General features: G+C 43.9%; 1 long non-coding RNA gene across 1 annotated transcript; it reads right to left on the reverse strand.

Moving 5' to 3' along the window:
* Positions 1-860: 860 nt before the first annotated feature.
* LOC117477240 lies at positions 861-5615 on the reverse strand. Its single transcript, XR_004555325.1, has 3 exons — positions 5295-5615; positions 4878-5029; positions 861-1460 (listed from the first exon to the last, which is right to left on the reverse strand). It is a non-coding gene; the product is annotated as an uncharacterized LOC117477240 (long non-coding RNA).
* Between the last annotated feature and the right edge of the window lie 1555 nt (positions 5616-7170).

Consider the following 7170-nt stretch of genomic DNA (forward strand, 5'->3'; position numbering starts at 1 on the left):
TTGTGTTTCCTCTGTCTGCTCACTTCTTGTTGTTCTCTTGTTTGCAGAGGTGCCTATGAGCAAAAGAACGCCGGCATCACAAAACCAATCACCTCGCCAGACGACGAGCGCACAGAAAGGAGTAAATGACAAGCACAGATGAAGGGGAGGATTTCCGACACCTGCTCTCTCCCTCTGTTTCTCTGTTTCTCTGCCTCTCTCTCTCTCTCTCTCTCTCTCTCTCTCTCTCTGTCTCTTTCTGCAACCTGTATTTCCTTTCTAGTAACAGCCCCCCTCCCTCGCAGTGCCAACGTACCGACTGAGGTGGATGCAGATGAAGTAACCACAACCTTCTCCCTGTGTCTTCCTCACAAACTATTCCTGCATAGAATGACAATGAAATGCTTCTGTGCAGATTGTCTGCCTGACACTTGGAACAGGCTGTGTACCCGTCTGTCTGTCTGTCTGTCTGTCTGTCTGTCTGTCTGTCTGTCTGTCTGTCTTCCTGTCTGTCTGACCAGCTTCAGAGCTTGTCTGTCAGTATAGCTGTCCGTTTACCGGGCCATCTTTCAGTCTGTCTTCCTGCCAAACACTGAAATGCAGACCAGGCAGGTGCAGGGGGGACATAACCCTTCTCTCCTGCTCAAGTGCCCCCCCTGGTGTAAATCCCGACCCTCCCCATTGCGCTAACTAGCCTCCAACACGGCAAAATTCAAACAGTCCTAATTCTCTATTTCTCTCTGTACCTGTTTACTTCTATGCTCTGCTTTCCCTTCTCCTCAGTGCCAGTCTCCTTCTTCGTTATCTATTCTGGACAGTGTGTCCCTCCTCTCTCTCCGTCACCGAAGGGGGATAAAGAAGAATGGCGCTGCTTCATAATGTATCTCTCCTCGATGTGTGAGAAAGATGGCGAAAAATGAAAAAGAAGGGGAAAAATGTGGCAACAAAGTTGTTTTTTCGAATTGTTCTTTTAAAAAAAATAGAACAATGGCCGTTCTCTCCCACAACAAATCAGAGCAGAGAACCTCTCAAGGGGGGATTTTCAATTACTCGCTTTTGCCCACACGCCAATCTGAAAAAGGGGCCCAGCTCTGAGGTGTGCACAAAAGTGTCGTAATCTCGACAGGATATCCGGGCGATAAATCCGGACATGTCCGAAAGCTCCATGCCATTGCTCAAGCATCACTGCAACTTAATTCATTTCAGGAGAAGTTCAAGAAGCTCAATCGTATTTGCTCAACAGGTTGGCTGTTTTGTTGTAAGTCGACTCCTCTGAGGCTTGTCACGCACTGCTTTTTTCTCCACTTCCTGGATCACAGCTTCTGGTATCTCACTCTGAATTGTAGGAGTTTAAATCTGCAGGTTCAGTCCTCGCTGGGCTGGAGATGTAGAGAAGGTTAGATGTGGTAAGCTCGTCGCTGGAGGGTGGATGTTGGCTTCCACGATGCCCATTTGGTGTCCATCTCTGCAGGGCTTTAGATCTGGAAGGGAAGGGAAAGGAGAGGGCAAAGTAGAGAGGAGAGAGAGCAAGAGTGCATGAAAGGTTAGCATGGTGACATTTGTGTCACTCTGCCTTATCACGTACGTCATTCTCCTCCTCGTCACACTCCACCCTGCCTGTCGTCCTGCTGTCTATTCCGTCCTTGTCAGTCTTCCTCCGACTTTGCTGCTTGTTTGCTCCTTCCTCTTCTCCACTCACTCTATGATTTGATCCTCTCACTCTCATAAACAAGCTCATCTTCAAACACTCTGACCCGCCACATCTCTCTTCTACTCTACCCTATATCCAATCTTAAAATCTACAGCTAGCCTGATTTCATTCAATCATTTATCCTGTCTTTTTCCTTCAATTCCAAGTTAGCAGTCCAGCACACTCCACAGTATCCAAGATGCATGCGATGGAGCACACCAAAGGTCGAAAAAGGGACCTCTGACTGGTGAATGTGCCTCAGGCAGCTGGAGCACTGCAGTCCAGGTTTAAAGCATTGTTCAGATACACCTAGTTATACTTGACGGTGAAGACAGCATGGTGGAGGCTGTCATTTGTATTCAAAATTCACAGTAGCAGTCGAATCTTTGAAAATATTTGATATGTGAGGATGTAGACCAGGGGTGTCAAACACAATTTCATCGCGGGCCACATTCGCATAAAGGTTGCACTCAAAGGGCCGGTTGTAACTATATAAATATATAATATATATATAAAATAATGTATTATATTACATTATTGCCTCTGAATTGGATTATTATCGGATAGGATAATAACTTAGTAATTAACTACGTTTGAAAGCAGAAGTCCAGGGCAAATAATTGCAAGTCTCTTCAGTGCGCATGTCACAAAACGAGATGCATTGTGGGACATGTAGTTTATGGGCAACCTGCTTCGGCATGTAACCGTATAATAAACGTATTATATTCTTTGCAAGCTCTTGCGGGGCCACATAAAATGAAGTCGCGGGCCGGATTTGGCCCCCGGGCCTTGAGTTTGAGACCCCCTGATGTAGACATTTCAGAATCTGAGGTGTAGAAGTGCAACAGGATGTGGCTTGTTATCAAGTGTTCCTAAAACACTGTCCCTCCGCTGCACTGCATGGCCTGCTGCCCTCAGTGAGCTGTTGGTGCTCCTCTTGCTGAATGAAAGGGAAATGAGAGACATGAAAGCTCTGCTGAATGGATAATCACCACACCATCTCCGAGGTAATTGGAGGAAGCATTTCCGATTCAACTGCATATATGGGGAAAAACGATGCAAATAGATACGGCTGTTTGCAAACTTTGTAAACTGCAGCATAGCAACACTAGCTTGTCTTTAGAGGGAGGAAACTGAGGCACCACAAATAAGCAAAACAGAGTTATCTCAGCAACGCATTTTTAGGAAAGGCTGTATGGGTCAACGTAAAAACAAAATACATATCAGTTTGAATTGTGTTCAACATATACATGAAGATGTGATAGCCTTTGTATAGATAGTTATCCCTTTGACTCTCAAACGGATCAAATGGTAGTAATATTGTTGGTTCTAGACATGATAAAGGGATCACGGTTTTACTATCTTAGGGGTGCTTTAAAATTCTACTATTCCTATTCTTTCTTATACGTTTTATAGCAAATGCACGTAGATAAGTTGCAGAGCTCCTCTGTTTCGAGAAAAGTTATTCTACATATAAATGAACAGAAGAATACAAATGCATAGCTGAGAATGGCCTCCATTTCATACATATTTTAGATTTTGAAGTCACACAAGGACATGTTTTTAAATTGTACCATCTACAGGCATCCTTTGAGTCCTTATAACGTTGGAATTTGATCGTGCTCTGTCTTATTTCATGAATTTAAAAATAGATCAGTGTCTTCTGGGAGTCGGTTTGATTTAGTTAACACTTTGATAAATGTCTCATCTCCAAATAGTCACCTTTGTGTACCTTCATATTGTGCCAAGACATGTTCTTAGATCCCTTCAAACTAACAATGTTCCAGGCAGAGAGGTGAGCATGCAGATGACAGATGGCAAAACTAATGTTGGCTTGAGCTTAGACAGACTTCTTGGGTGCCTGTTGAGATTCCTTTTATTTTCATTCTCTTATAAATCAAACCTTCTTTTGTTAGATAGACTGCTTGAATCTAAAAAAAAACGCAGCAGGATGTCAAGTACTAACTACACAACAGGTAGTCTTGCCTGTTACTATGCAACAGTGCGACCTGTTGATTATATCGAAGCGTCATTTAAAACTTTCAATCCAGAAACCCACAGCTCACAACCTAATGATGAAAGCCTCCTGAATTCATAACAGCACAGAGAAAGCATACATGGAAACATGGAGGAAAACTCTGAGCCATGCAGTGACTTCATCTCTTTTAACAGAGCAAACCAAAATCATTAAATAGGTTTAGTGACTTCTTCCTTTTTTCAGAGACTACTGAGGTGATGGTCCATTTAAAATGAAACATTAGAGGCCACTCTGTGTATCAGCTCCAATCAATACTGCTGAATGGATAGATGTGACCCTACTGTGACACCCATATTCTCCTAGGACCATTTAGGATGATACCATGTGTGTGTGGTGTGTGTGTGTGGTTAGTGCTCAGTGTCTGTTTGCGTGTGCCACAGCCACACGTGTGAAAAGATGTAGGGAGGTGTGAATTGGTGTGCAGCAAGGAGTGCAAATACAAGGTGCGTGTGAAACGAGAAACAGTGTGTGTCTCTGTGTGTCTGCATTGCATGTTCATGTGACAGCTGTCATGACTGAAGCAATTAAACACATTGATCTGCTTCATAACCTTCTGTTTCATCAATCCCACACACCTATGCCTTCTCTGCATTGTATCACAGACACACACACACGATGAAAAGCTATCAAAATGATTGACACAAACACAGAAATAGCAATCCTTTCACACACACACACACACTCAGGAAAGAGACTCAAACGTATTTGGTGTGTCTGAATTCAAACAGAATGCGGAGAGGAGCTTGAAGAAACCGAAAGAGGGATGGAGGCGAGGAGGGGAGGAGGGGGGGGGATGGATGGCACAGCCGAAGAGGGGAAGAGAGGGAGAAGCAAAGAGGGGAATGGGGGGGGGAGAGAAGCAACACATTGAAGTGAGCTATTCAGATTTGATCCAAATCCATCAAACTGGACGGGCCTGTTAATGTCTCGATGGGGGGGGGGAGATAGATGAGGAGAGATGGATGCTGGATGAAAAGAGGACAGAAGGAGGGATGGAGGGAAACAGGTGGGGGGGGGGGGGTAAGGTGGGTCGGACAGTGGGTGAGAGACACATGAGGGGAATCACATCAGTGGGGAAAATGCCTTGGACGTACTAAAACGTGAAACAGGGAAATTAGAGGTGAAAGAGAAAGGAAAGAGGGAGAAAAGGTCGAGAGGACGGACACTCACCCATTTCAGCAGACTCTCCCCCGGCGAGCACAATCCCCGCTCTGTGATCCCATCCTGGGGAAAGGCGCAGCGAGATCCTGGAGCTCCCTCCACTGAATACCAATGGGGGCTGCTAATATCAGCTCTCACACACACACACTCACTCACCGGCACTGTGGAGGAAAAAGCCACAAACACACAGAGTCAAGTCCGGCGTAGTTGTTTAAATGAGAAGAAGAAGATGAAGAAGAAGAAGGAGCTGTTCAGTGATGCAAACAGCATATCACAACAGAAAGAGACATTGCAGCACAACTGCATTTGCATTCCTTTCTTCCTCTCTTATTTCCAATTTCTTCATGAAAAATCAGAGGCAGTGCACAAGCCAGAGGCATAACACACACACACACACTGATATTTACAGCCTATGCAAATACTTACAGAGCATATATTCAATCCCGTCAAGTCCCACAGTCGACTCTTTTCTGGCTCACAGCTCCACGGCGTCCAAGGGTGTTAGAGAGAAATGAGTTGTCCGCTATCTTCCCTTTCCCTCCCCGTGGGCTCCTCACAGCGGCGTCTGATGCAGAGATAAAAGCAAATGAAGGCAGACTCTCCGTCCTCCCTTATTGTCTCCTCATGTGCAGTGTACATCCAGTTTTTCTGTATCCATTTGTTGATTCAGGTCCAATCCGTACGCCTGCCTGTTTACTTCGCTGTGATTCGGCGACACGCAACGGCAAACTGCATTCACTTAGTCACCCTCCCCTCTGCCTCTCTCCTCTCTGTCTCTCCCCTTGCTCAATAGTATACCCGTACCTCCTTGGCTTTCTCCAATCTAATCAGCTCTCCCTCTCTCTCTCTCTCCCTGCACCCTCCCACTCTCTCCCCTCCCTCCCTTCTTCATCCCAACACCCACTCATTTACTCTCTCTCCCTCCTAGGTATTTTTTCTCAAAGATGAATATCAACTCACCCCCTCTCTCTTCTCTCTGTCAGTCTCTGCGATAAGTATTTGAAATAAGTGGGAAAGCAAAAAACTAACCATGAAAGGAGAAGACACACACATCTGACACACACACACACACAGGCCAACAGAGAGAGTAATCATAGGGATGTGTTACATCCCTAGCCAGGGTAAACTACCCTGACAGAGTTTGACATGGCTACATGCTCAGGGTGACAAACACTATCACTGCACCACGCGACTCGCCTCATATCCTATGACACACATAATGTAATGCACTGACACACACACACATAAATCTACACGCACACACATTTACATGCACCCACACACAGGAGAATCAGATGTAAACACACCATTTGGCACACATTCTGAGGCACATATTGATATTATGTCAGTGATATGCACGAACACAAAGTGGAGGTAAACACACACGGACATAAATCCGATTCAGAGCAGGAGGTTAGATCAAACATACGCAGGCGCTCACAGTGGGGGGTTGGTACCAAGTCTATTTACTCAAGTACTGTACAATTCTGTACAGTAGCACAGAAAAGTTATCCAAAATAGTAGATTTTGCACTCAAATTCAAACGGGACATCCAATACTTTTTTATTCTCCCAAAAGATTCAACCTCTTGTGGGAAAAGACAGCATGGAGAACTGGCAGGAAAATAAGTTACTGCAGTAGAAAAGTAAGAAATATTTCTTTGCCCCATTTCTATAATTTCATTTAACTAATTACAATATATTTTCTTTTGTTTATATATGACTCTTTTGCTTTACATGTTTGATCCATAATGCCATGCCAATTAAGCCAATTTAATTAACATTTTGTTCAATTTTATGCAGTTCAGTGAAAAGATTTTTTACAGCCATTGTTACTAGAGAAATGAAGCTTGTTTGGGGTCATTTCGGTTCTCGAGAGATGACAGGAAATGATGTGAGAGACAGAAATGAGGAATGACATGCAATGGTGTTGCGTTTTATGGTCATCACCAACACCTCGCCTACCATGCGCCCATAAGACTACAATTAAAAAAGTACAAAACAAGTTATTCTTATTAAAAATTATATATTTTGTATAAATCTATCATACAATTTTACATCTGTATACAATATATAGTAATATATCACCTTTAAAGAACTGTAAATGCTGTTTGCATATTAATATAATTGTAATGCCAAACTCTAGAAAGACAGTGCACAGTGAGTATATTTCACAAATAATTCAAATGTTTCCTCCATTTCTAGACGTACACATGCACACATACTGTACCCTGACACATTGCTGCAAATCCTCTCTCTCCTCACCAGAGCACCCTGACACTTCACGTGGGACTCCCTTGAAT

This window comes from Trematomus bernacchii, unplaced genomic scaffold (assembly GCF_902827165.1).
Source record: "Trematomus bernacchii unplaced genomic scaffold, fTreBer1.1, whole genome shotgun sequence".
Taxonomy (NCBI): Eukaryota; Metazoa; Chordata; class Actinopteri; order Perciformes; family Nototheniidae; genus Trematomus; species Trematomus bernacchii.